Source organism: Beta vulgaris, chromosome 8 (genome assembly GCF_026745355.1).
Source record: "Beta vulgaris subsp. vulgaris cultivar EL10 chromosome 8, EL10.2, whole genome shotgun sequence".
NCBI lineage: Eukaryota > Viridiplantae > Streptophyta > Magnoliopsida > Caryophyllales > Amaranthaceae > Beta > Beta vulgaris.
The window spans coordinates 51,980,841-51,994,636 of record NC_079209.1 but is presented as its reverse complement, the minus strand read 5'-3'; the positions used below and the strand labels follow the sequence as shown (position 1 = coordinate 51,994,636).

At 31.6% G+C, this 13,796-nt stretch overlaps 1 long non-coding RNA gene across 1 annotated transcript; it reads left to right on the top strand.

Annotated features, from left to right (window-relative positions):
* Nucleotides 1-2,296: 2,296 nt before the first annotated feature.
* LOC125492341 (uncharacterized) lies at nt 2,297-3,990 on the top strand. Its single transcript, XR_007268914.2, has 2 exons — nt 2,297-3,360; nt 3,454-3,990. It is a non-coding gene; the product is annotated as an uncharacterized LOC125492341 (long non-coding RNA).
* Nucleotides 3,991-13,796: the final 9,806 nt, after the last annotated feature.

Genomic DNA, 13,796 nt, shown 5'->3' with positions numbered 1-13,796 from the left:
CAATTTATTAACGACTACCAAACGGGCCGCAAGTGTATTGTATGAGACTACGAGTGTATGACTATTACTAGTGTTATATGTACGTACATGTGAAATCATTGTTAAAGTTAAAATAATTGCGTAATTATATCGTTAAATTAATAATTTAGTATTTTTGTTTGCAGATAGTAGAAGTTAAAGATGAAAATCTCAAAAGAATTTTGATGCAGTTTAAATGACAAGTAGGAGTAATTGTAGGGTCGAAATTAGAGACAATTCAGGTAGAACCATCTTTGTTTTGAGTCCATTTTTGGAGAGACGATCTCACATTAGTGTTAACGTGAGACCGCTGATGTCATGCTGACATCATACACGTGCATCTAACCACCAGTAGAATTAGTTAAGCGTTCGCACCTATTAATTACGCTAGCCTTAAATTGCTTCTGGATGAATTAGTTAGGCACTGAAGTATATTAGTTAAGTACTGAAGTGTATTAGTTAAGCGCTAGAGTATATTAGTTAAACGCTGAAGTATATTAGTTAAGCGCTAAAGTCTATTAGTTAAGCGCTAAAGTATATCAGTTATATCATTAAAAATCAAATTATAATGCATTTTATTAGCCATAACTTCAATATCACGCATAAATAATTTTGTCTTTCTAAAAAAAAAAAACTAATGCTGTAATTCTCTTAGTTATGCAGACCTCAAATAACCAATACAAAAACAATTTTTACTAATGCATACAATAAATAAAACTAATGAACTTAAAATCATAACTATTGTCCTCCCATACTATCAATCCTCAAAGTATAATTGTTAACCAAATATCAAAACTATAACCATAAAACCATGCATCATTATTACTCATGAAATTAATAAATAATTATTCATATGTTATAATTATAATCTTTCAATTATTTTCTAGACTAAACTATTAGGCATAAAACCGGAACAAAAAAAAAATCATAACTAATGTAAAAAACAATAATAACTAGATACCCAAATATCATAACTATTTATCAGAAAACAATAACTAATAACTAGAATCACAACTATCAACCATAAAATCATAATTAAAGGTCGAGGCTGAAAATTGAAGGAAAAACAGACTTGTCTCACGTTAATGTTAACATGTGAAGGTCTTTTATAAGACTTTGCGTTATTTCCTTCTTCATTTAAATAAAAAGTTAGATATCCCATTTTTTTTTGGTGTCCCCATGTGTTGCCATATATAATAGAGATTATTTAATTACATCATTCTAAAAAACAATACTTAATAAAACTAAAATAAATTATTGTCTTTATTTTTATCGGTGCCAAATAGTGGATAATTCCTCCATATAGTATCTTATTTTTGTAGAAAGTAATAAATTTTTTCTATTAATATTATGAAAATTATGAGTTACTAGACTTACATTGTAATAGATAACCATTATTTATTGAAAAAAATCATTCATATCATATAAAGTTATACTCCCTTCCTCCCATATTACAGTGGTTGATTCTTTTTTTTTCATGGGAACGAAGGTAAGTGGAATCTAAGAGGAAATGAAGGGGTTAAAAAATAGTGAAAGTATTGGGTCAGACCGTCTGACCAATACTTACTGTCAGACGGGCTGAGCCCAAAACTGAAACTTTTTTTTAAAAAAGCAAACACAAGATGTTTCGGTGGAGCTGAACATCTTCTCCTTCATTTTCAATCCTCATTTTCTTTCTCCTGAAATTCCAGAACACAAAATCAACTTGATTTTCAAACAATCATGTTTAGAATTCTCTGTTAAATTGGTCTCCTTCCACAACCAAGTTTGGCTTTGTCACTGCATACCGATTCCAAATTCCCGATTTCAAACAGTTTGCTCAAATTTGAAAAGAAAATCAACAGAAACTTGACATTTTTTAATGATCTATATTGGTATGTCATGTGACTAACCTTTTAAAGATTAACTCCAAGAAGATTGGAGTACATGATACCTTCTGAATAAAACAATCATACAGATAAAAGCTTTATTCCATCTTGTGTTGTATAAATAATGTTTGCAACTGAATTCTACGACGGACAAGAAGAAGTGAAGATGTACAAAGCACAAGCAGCACCAGACTTATTTATTTCCCGAAAAAATCCACAAAGTTTCTTCATATTCCCTCAGAGAACAACTAGAAGATGAAGACAACACTGTCGTGCATTCTCGACTTCTGGTTTGTTTTGTTGGTATTGTTTTTGCAATTAGAAGATGAAGATTGGACTTTGTTTTGCTTTAGTTGGTTATTGTGTTTGTTTCAGTTAGTTATTGTTTTGTTTCAGTTGGACTTTGTTTTGTTTCAGTTGGTATTGTTTTTGTTTCAGTTGGACTTTGTTTCTTTTCAGTTGGACTTTGTTTTCTTTCAGTTGGACTTTCTTTTCTTTCAGTTAGACTTTCTTTTCTTTCAGTTAGACTTCCTTTTCTTTCAGTTAGACTTTCTTTTCTTTCAGTTGGACTTTCTTTTCTTTCAGTTGGACTTTCTTTTCTTTCAGTTGGACCAACTAAAAGAAATAATGGGCCAACTGAAAGAAATAACGGACTAACTGAAACAAAATGAAGACTACCTGAAGAAAAATGTAGACTACCTGAAAAAGAATAAAGATCAACTGAAACCCAAGTAAGTCTAACTGAAGCACAAAAACCCACTGAAAAACAAAGAAGACTAACTGAAAACAAAATGAAGACTACCTGAAAAAAAATTGGAACCACCTGAAAAAAAATGAAGACTACCTGAAAAAAAAATGGAACCACCTGAAAGTCGTCCGACCAAGATTATGGTCGGACGAGTCCGACACAATACGTTCTCTAAAAAATATATACTATTTTATTGCTCATTACCCAATTGAAATCATCCAAATATATTAAGAAGGAGGGTTTCAATTGAACAAAAGAGCAAAAAGATATAATTTTGTGTATCATGCACATGTACATCCAAGTAGGGATGTCAATGGGGCGGTGCAAAATTGCAACTTTATTTGTAATTTCTTTATTAATCATCTAATTGTGCATCTTTTCGATTTTTTTTTTGGTTTATGATTGACATATTAAATGATCAAGTACTTACATCATTATTTTAACGTCCCTTTCAAAAACTTTGGACCAAAAAATTGTTTATTTTTCGGTGTAGACCGAAAATTAAAACATTCAAAAAACTTGGACTTAATCAGGGCCCTAATATGTAGGCTCACCCTTGGGCCTCCAAAATCTCAGAAACGGAACTGGATTTATCATATGTAAGTGGAAAGCGGCAGAAACATGCTAGGTGGATTGCGCATTTTAATTCTGGAGAAGAAACTGTCCACTTTTCTATCAATAAGAAGTTTCGAGATTTGCGTGTGAGATATTACATCAAATATATTTGTAAGCATTTTTCAATTTTTTTTTGTTTTTACTATTTATGATATTTTTTTTACTTTTAATTTCATATATCAATTTTTTTTGTTATACTTTAAGGTTGCGATGAAGATATTGAATACATTGATGCTAATGGAATTTTGTGGCACGGAATAGTACATGATGAGTTAGAAGAGAGATTGGTGGCCGCATTTGGGACACCTCCTCGACTCAAATTATTTAGAAAGGATAATCGTACATTCGTACATGAAATGGTGTTTACTTTTGATATTGAACAAGACGGGATTTTAGTTGACCAAATTGTAGTGTTGCCTAATTATCCATATTCAGGCTGGTTACAACAATTGTGGCAAGCACACATATGTTTGACAAGTTCCTACAATGATTTACATCTGATTCGGTTGCAATTACATATTTGGATTTTATGTAGTTAGAAAGACAGATTTTGGGTAGTTAGAAAGACATATTATTAGAAAGATAGTTGTGGCTGAAAGATTATGTGGGATCAATAGGTTGTAATTACATGTTATTATGTAGTTAGAAACAGATTTTATGTAGTTAGAAAGACAGATTTTATGTAGTTAGAAAGACATTTGTTTTTATTCTGTTTTATTATATTGTTTTGGAATTTGTTCATTGCTTCTTCTATATTGTTTGCAATACATTTGTAAAACATAGAAAATTGTTTTCCTTAGATGAATATTTTAGATTTATGACTACAACTTATGACAATATCTAATTGAATTTTATATATTTGCATTTTACCTTTTCAAATATAAATCTTGAAGTTATCTTGATTTGTTATAAAATAAATTATTACATCCAATGTGAAAGCTTTTGTTTGATATCGAGATAATCTCTATTATATAAGTCAAGGGGAGCTATGGTGTCCCCTTCGAAAAGTCCAAATATCCTCACATTACCTTAGAAATTAAATATATTTTACAAATTCAAATATAGCATATACCATAATAAGGAAACTATTGCAAATTTAAAAAAAACAATCAATCTTATACAACTGTGAACATCTCATATTCAAATATGAAACAAAATAAGGAAACAAATACACTGCCTATTAAGGCCTAATCAAATATAATTTATAACACAATCAATGCAAATCACAAATTACGTTTGCAAAAAAAAAAAAAGAAATTTACCATAAATTAACAAAGGCACGTTAAAAACTATTTAGGATAACGCATTAGATAAAACTGTTATTAAAAATACAAATTTAATGTTTTTCCCTACTAGATAAAACTGTTATTAAAAATACATTTAAAAAATTATTTTGAGTTGTTTGGATTGACAAGTGTGCGTGACTTTTTATGAGAATTAATAAAATTTGAAATACTAAGAATTATGAAACATTTTATTTTTGCCTATTGATTTGTCAATTAGTATGCATTTAAATAGGAGTAATTATTAGTACATCAATTATCTCTATTATATAAGCCAAGGGAGGAGGTGTGGTGTCCTTTTTTGAAGTGACTAAAATACCCTTGATGATCTAATTAATGGAATGAAAAAAATTACAAAAGCAAATCATTTAAAAATTCTCATTCCAACTTGTCATTTAAAACAAGTTTAAAATGGTATATGCATCAAATACATCAATCAAAAATTAGATGGACAAAATATTTATACCTTATAAAAAAAGATGGCATACATAACGTGCACATGAAAAGTCTGAACATTCACTACCTTTGATACTCTTTAATTCAGTTAAACCAACTCATAATTTTTGTTCTTTCTGTTCAATATTCATTCACAAAAAATTAATGTTAACAATCACTCACAACCTTTTTATTTTTTACATTAGCGAATTAATATATCTAAATTCATCTAACTATTGAATTTTTCACATTTAAGTTTAATCATAAATAAAGTACGAATGGCGTATCTAATAGAATAACAAATTTTGAAATTAACGCACACATCGCGTGCATATGAAGGCTAGTTTTTTATAAGGGAAGGGGAGCTATGGTGTCCCCTTAGGAAATTATTTTACTACCCTTATGAATAAATTAACTACTTTGCCAAAAAAAAAAATCAAACTCAAATATAGCATAAAAAAGTTAAAAAAAATATTGAACACAATTATATCTCTATTATATAAAGGAAGGGGAGCTATGGTGTTCCCTAAGAATATTATTTTACTACCCGAATGAATCAATTAACTACTTTGCCTAAAAAAGAAAAAAAATCAAACTCAAATATAGCATTAAAAAAGTTAACAAAAATGTTAAAAACAATTATATAATAACCGAGCTACCATAAATGATTACAAATGTCTACAAGTATTAATGAATTCATACTAATTAACAAATCAAATTTTGATTCATATACAAAAAAAACGACTTTCTGTCTCGAAAAAATACCAAGCAAGCATCGCGTGCGAAAAATGCTAGTGATACTATTATTAAAAGAGTAGTTGAAAGTAAAATATATATAGAAATATATTGCTTATTTTATTATATAAGTGTCACTTTTTTTATCTTTTATCCAAGTAAGTAGCGTATTTCCTCTTCCATTTTATTAGATCACATTTGAAAATATATGAATGATTTGTGTCAATATTTTAAAGTCTTTAATATTTTATTTACCATTTATAAATCTACGTAACATGATTGAAAGAAAAGTATCATAAAATATACATTTTCTTATCTTCTATTTTATCAACTTTTGATGCAATCATGAAATATATATATGTATTAGGTAATGATGAAATATAAATAGTCTTATTAAACAAAAAATATTTCTTGCATTATCCACGGGGTCTAAAAACTTCAATATTATGATGGTTGGTCCATAACTAAAGTGGAAAATGTATTTTCACTTTAATTTTATTAAATTATATTATTACATATGATAAATTATTTTGTCGTTCTTTTTTATGTCTTAAATATTTTATTTCCCAAGCCCGCCCCTGATCCGCTAGGTCTAGCGGGTCCACGGGTCGTAACTGGGCCTGAATGAGTCCTTAGTTTTACGTTTTCATTACATTTTTAAATATATGTAATTGAAGATTTTCGAGCTAATTTGTTATTACAATCTTAAACCCCTCAAATCTATGTATGCAAGTAAATAGTTATATAATCTCGCTTATTTATGTAATAGTACTTTTCTTAGTTAGACTTTGAGTTTAGGAATTTAGTAGTCTTTCCATGGGATCGACCTTTTCTTACCCTTTTCTACTTGTTAATATTTTTGAGTCTAAGAATAGGTTTTTAATTTTATACTTCAATTACTCTTTGAGACTTTGACGAGAAGAATAAATTAAGGGAATAGGTGAAAAGATGATTATGACTTTGATGGGATCACGAGAAGAAGAAAAGTGTTTATGGAAATTACTGAATTGTGAATATGGGGCGCCATAAATTTCGAGGCCTTGTGTTACGGGCCTGTACACACAGGCCCATAGCATTGCAACTAGAGTCATGCACAACAACTTTCTTTCTTAGTGATCATGTTTTTTATACAACTCTGATATAACAAGGAAAATAACTTTTTCTAACATTTTCTTTAGTTCAATAAATTCACTCAACCTTAAGGTGACACAGTTTTAAACAAAAAAACATCTACGAAGGACTATTGCACTAAATATGTCTTGTAAATTTGTGCGAGTAATAATATCATCTGACGAACTTTTGTATTCACCCTCAAGAATATCCTCCATGGATGAATTACCTCCAACAACCCCACAATCTGTTAAACAAAAATAAAATTGTTATCATTTTTAAAAATTTCATTTCATGCTCTATTCTTTGTAATGTGAAAATTAAAATAACAACTCAAATATAAAATTACATGTCTCATTGTTGGCCGTTTGTTAGGCTCCAGACTCAAACAACGAAGAGCACAATGAGACATCTGATTCAATTTTTCTCGGTCAAAGCGTCACTCCAAGTGTACGTCTGTCAATTTGGTGATATCTCCTCCCCTCAAAGCTTCCTTGATGAGAGGATTCACCTATGAAAATTTTAAAAACAACAATTAATTTGATTAACTTTATAATTATAATAACTAAATAAAAAAATGATTTTTTTGTTTACCCATTGCTTGAAATGGGGCATCGTCTGTGAAAGGGCGGTTGTCATCGATAGGCTTCCGACTTGTTACGAGTTCTAATAGAACAACTCCGAAAGAGAATACATCTGCCTTCTCGGTAAGCCGAGATGTTGATGCATTATGATGATCCAAATACCTGAAAAAATATATTTGATTAATATAAATATAAATATAAAAGCAAAATATGCAAGCAAAATTTAACAAATATAGTGTAAAGTTAGAAAAAAGCAATTTTTGAAAAAAAGAAAATTTTGTAAATTAAAAATGAAATTATATTCTAGCATGCTGAAGTTAGAAATTGTAATGAGCTAAGATGCAAACATACCCAAATGTCCCTTTTACAACGTACTAATGTGGGTATATACTCCCGGTCGAAACCGCGCAAGTCCGAAATCAGCAAGCTGCAAAAAAATATATTATAGGGCTTAGGCCTATTTTCTCTATGGCAAACATTTTATAATGACAAAAGTACTTTTAAGGACAAGTCTTACATGTTAAACTTAGCCACATACTATTGTTTATAGACTTTGATTAACTTTTCTAAGGTTTTGATAAACATTGATTGTCTCATGCACACCCTATTATTCATAATATCTCATATAATTTGTTAAGAATATCTCAAGATTAATGTATGCTAATTAGCAGTAGGGAGAACCTACATATTAGGGCCCTACGTAGGTCTAAAAATTTTTAGTGTTTGATTTTTCGGTCCAGACCGAAAAAAATAAACAGTTGTTTGGTACAAACTTTTTAAAGTTTTGATTTTCGGTCCGGACTGAAAATAATTTTCTTTGTTGGCTTTTACATAACTTCTATAGAAAATTTAATTTAACAATATTTTCATGTACTTTTTATGGATATTACATCAAAAAATTATTATTATATAATAATTGTTAGTCAAAAAATGAAGTAATAAAATTCAATATTTGCAAAACCTTAAAAAATTGAATAAAGAACAAAAAAATTTTGAGTGTTTGGCATTGAATTGGAAAACAAGTGAGACAATTATATTACTGTTGATGTAATAAAAAACAGAAGGTTATTAAGTTTGTTATTCTTCTGTTAAATAGATGTCACGCTGGCATGATAGTACTCACCTTGTATATAAGCTTCTTTGTGCTTGTAAATCATTTTAATGGAAATCAGTTTTATATTTCCTCCAAAACACTCTCTCTAAATTTCTCTCAATTCTTGAATGCTTGAACTGATTTAGCTTGAGTTCTTACATGGTATTAGAGCTTGCTGACATGTTTTCGATCATTTCTTGAATGAATTCAATTTTATTTTTTTTTTTTTTTTTTTTTTTTTTTTTTTTTTGCTGAAGTTCATCTCCGTGGTAATCTCTATTGCCAAGAACTGGTAATATTCTTCTAAAATTTGTGGAAATTATGTGTTCTTAATCTGAAAATTCTCTGAAATTGTTGATTGAATTTTGATCTAAAACTTCTGATTGTCTAAAATCTTCTCTGAATTCTTCTGATTCTCTGAATTCTTATTTGAATTGTTCTTGAATCTTATCTCTTCTTCTTCAATTCTGCCTGAAATTCTATAAACTTGTTCTAAAAATCCGTTTGTTGATTGAAATCTTTCTAAAAATTTCATTGAATCTAGTGAAATCGTCATTTGAAACTTCATTGATTACCTGATTTGCTGAATTGATTCATAATTCTCATTCACTGAAAGTTACACATTAAGTGTTTGTTGTTTTTCATAACCTGATTAAAATTTGTTCTATCCTCTTTTCTTTCATAAATCTAAACCTCAAATCTCAACATTCATCCTAATTTCTCAATCATGTCTCTGAATCTGATTCTCAAACTTTGCGTCTAAACCAAAATCCTACTAGCATTTACTATATACATCCATCTGATGCTAATTCTAATCTATTAGTATCTATAAAATTCAATGGAGAAGGTTTCTCCAACTGGAAGAGAGCTATGATCTTAACTTTTTCTGCTAAGAATAAGCTTGGCTTTGTCACTGGTGAAATTCCTAAACCAGATCCTATTTCTTCTGAATTGAAAGCATGGGAGATGTGTAATGACTTAGTGTGTTCTTGGCTGATCTTCAATCTTGAAGAAACAATAGCTAAAAGTGTTATGTTCTTAGTTAATGCTTCAAACATTTGGAAAGAATTGGAAGAACGTTTTGCATATGCTTCTATGACTCAGGCTTACACATTAGAACAGAAATTGAGTGAAATGACTCAAGGTTCACAGAGCATAGCTTAATTATTTACTAACATCAAAACAGTTTGGGATGCTTTGAATGATGCACATCCTCTTCCAACGTGTACATGTGATAAATGTACATGTAATCTCAGTAAAAAGATTGTTGATAGACAACAAGAGAAAAGATTAATACAATTTCTGATGAAGTTAAATGAGCAATATTCTGCTGTAAGAGGTAGTGTTTTAATGCTACAACCTCTGCCCAAAATCACCCAAGCTTATAGGCTTTTCTCTCAAGAAGAAAGGCATAAAGAAATTGCTACAACAGCTGCTCAGACTGAAAATCTTGCATTCTTGGCTGATACTCAGAGGTATGGAAATAACAGATACAAACCTCCTGGTAATTTTCAGAGATCTTCTCATAGGACTTTTACACTTAACAACAACACTAGTTCATTTTCTGGTAATAAAAGACCTGGTGCAAACTACTACTGCACTCATTGCAAAATCCCTGGGCATAGCATTGAGAGATGCTTCAGGCTCCATGTGTATCCACATGGCTTTAAAGGATTTAAAGACAAGAGAGTTGCAGCTGCTGTTGTAACTCCTCCTCAATTTGCTGTTGATGAGCCTTCTGATTCCATGAATAATTTCACTATGGCTCAATACAATCAGCTCATGGAAATGTTCAATGCCAACAAATCATCACCAGCTTTTCATCATTCTGATAATCAGTTCACTGAGAATGAACCTGCTTCCCATGCCATGTTAGGAAGTACATTCTGTCTTTTGTCCGCTTCTAGCAATAAATGGCTCTTGGATACTGGAGCTATAGACCATATTTGCTCACAATTGGCCTGGTTTACTGAATATGAAGCCTTAACTGAAACTCACAACTATATCACTATTCCAGATGGTATTGTTGCTCACATTGGCACAGTTATCCTAAACATTAATATTACTCTTCACAGAGTATTACATGTTCCAGATTTCAAATTCAATTTGAAGTTTGTGAATAAATTATGCAAGGACCTTAATTGTGAAGTTTCTTTTTCTCACAACCAATGTTTTATTCAGGATCCATTACAGAACAAGAAGCCAACTCTTCTTGGTAGCTTGACAAATGGATTGTATAGTGTTGAAGATAAGTCAGACATTGGAGTCCCTTGCATACCTGCTGCTCATGCATCTTCTACTCTTGATGATTCTACTAAAGCTGCAACTTCTTCTGTACATATCAATAAAGCCAAGTTATGGCACTTGAGGTTGGGTCATCTACCACTCTCACAAATAAAGATGATATTTCCTGATTGTTCTGTGAAGGAATGTCTTGAAGATAGTATCTGTCAGGTTTGTCTTATGTCCAAACAACCTAGACTATCTTTTCCTATAAGTAGTATACATACTACTTCTCCCTTTCAGTTGATCCATATTGATGTGTGGGGTCCTCACAGTTAAAACCTACACTGGCTGTAATCAATTCTTGACCATTGTAGATGATTTTTCCAGATTTACATGGATACACTTGCTTAAACACAAATCTGATGCTGTAGCTGTTATGATCAACTTTGCAAAATATGTTGAAACACAATTTGCTACTAAAATTCTTTGCATTAGATCTGACAATGCCAAAGAACTGTGTGAAGGTGATATGAAAACTTTTTATCAAAGCCAAGGTATTCTTCACCAAACAAGCTGTAGTAATACTCCACAGCAAAATGGAGTTGCTGAGAGAAAACATAGACACCTCTTAGCTACAGCTAGAACTCTATACCTGCAATCTAAAATCCCTGATAGATTTTGGGGTGATTGCGTATTGTGTTATGTCTATTTGATAAATAGAATGCCCTTGAAACCTCTAAACCACAAAACACCATATGCTACACTTCGTAACAATGATGCTTCCCTAAAACATCTTAGGACATTTGGCTGTTTATGCTATGTGTCCACATCTCCAGTTCACAGAACAAAATTTGACCCTAGAGCCTCCCCTTGTGTTTTTATTGGATATTCCAACTCACAAAAAGGCTACAAAGTTCTTGACATAACAACTAATAAAATCTTTGTTTCTAGGGATGTCTCTTTCCATGAGTCTTTCTTTCCTTTTCATCTTTCTACCCCACAAAATTTATCATCTGCCATTTATCTTCCTTCATCTACTTCTACTCCTATTTTTGAAGATGCTATTTTTCCTTCATAGCACACATCACCACTTACTTCTTCTCCACCACTTTCTACATATTCAGATACATCCCCCTCTTCTAATTCTTCTCCCTCTACTCTATCTGATCTTTCTAACTCAATATCTACCTCCACTTCTGAAATTACTCTTCCAACTTCCACCAAACCCACACACAAAACAACCTTTTTACCTTGCAGATTATATCTGCCATACTTCCTCTGCCAAACTTTCTCCTATATCTTCTCATTGGTGCAATTTAGTGGCATTTGATGACATTCCTACTTCTCACAAAGCTTTTATCAGTAATTCTTGTGATATTAAGGAGCCTAGTTCATATGCTGAAGCTTCTACTCATCCTCTTTGGGTTGAGGCAATGAATAAAGAAATTGCTGCTCTACATGCTAACAATACTTGGGAACTTGTTAAACTTCCTGATGGCAAGAAACCTATTGGCAATAAATGGGTTTTTAAAGTGAAACTCAAATCAATTGGCACCTTGGAAAGATGTAAAGCAAGACTAGTTGCCAAAGGCTTTAACCAGAAATATGGAGTTGATTATGAGGAGACTTTCTCTCCTGTTGTGAAAATGAGCACTGTAAGGTGTTTGATTGCTTTGGCAGCCTCTAAACAGTGGCCATTGTTCCAACTTGATGTGAACAATGCCTTTCTACATGTGGATTTATCTGAGGATGTCTATATGAAGGTTCCAGATGGCATTCCTAACCCTCACAAGCTTGTTTGCAAGCTTCAAAAGTCACTCTATGGCCTTAAACAGGCTTCAAGACAGTGGCATGCTAAATTGGTTGATGCTCTCACTTCTCAAGGCTTTTCTCAATCTAAAAATGATTACAGCTTGTTTATAAAGAAGAACAATGGATTTATTTGTTTAGCAGCAGTTTATGTAGATGATATCATCTTGACTGGGACTGATCTTAACAGCATAGATGCCATTAAATCCCATCTTCATCATGCTTTCAGCATCAAACACTTAGAAAGACTGAATTACTTCCTTGGGATAGAAGTCTGCTATGTTCTTGAAGGTATTATTCTTAGTCAAAAGAAGTTCACAAAGGATTTACTTGCTACTTCTAGCCTTGATCTTTCTAAAAAGGTTGTTACCCCTCTTCCTCTCAATCTAAAACTCCAAGCCTCAGATGGTGTTCTATTGTTTAACCCTGAACATTATCGGTCTTTGGTAGGAAAACTTAATTTTCTCACAAATACCAGACCTGATATTTCCTATGCAGTCCAAAGCCTAATCCAGTTTATGCAAACACCTCGATCCTCTCATTTTGCTGCCCTACATCACACTTTAAGATACATACATCACGCTGCTGGCCAGGGCATATTACATTATTACTTGCTTCTAATGATGGGACACGATTTTACTAGATAAATTACGGAAAAGTATGGAACTAAATATGGAAATGGGAACTATATTTTGGGACACCCAAAATGGAAATGTGAACTATATTCTGGGACGGAGGGAGTATAAAAAAGTGAGGCACGCATCGCGTGCATAAATTGCTAGTTTTAACTGACCCAAGACATCGTCCGGACAAGAAAAAACTAGTTGTTTCTTAAAATGAGCCTTATTAGGAGTCTAGTTTGTTGTGATGTCTCACGTATATATCTATACAACCTCTGTATTTTTTTAGTTCCAAATTTTTTTTTTCACATTTGACGATTCTTTGAACGATAATATCTCTTATTAGGTATAAGTAAAAATTATAAAAGTTTGATATTTAGAATCTTCGCCTGAGACGAGTCTAAGGAGACCCCACTTGACTATGTTTTTTCTTATATAATAATGCGAGATAGTTTAACAAAGCTGGTTGATGAATAGTGACATAAAATCAAATGGTGCAATCAAAAAAGTTTGAAGGTAGTATGGGCCTATCTATGGGGTATGACTTATGAGTCCGTGAGAGAAAGCAGAGTGGCATGCAGTATTGACTACTAAAAATATGGACATTTACGACAAAAGGGTTGTGATTGTGACGGTACTAAAAGCCCGTCGT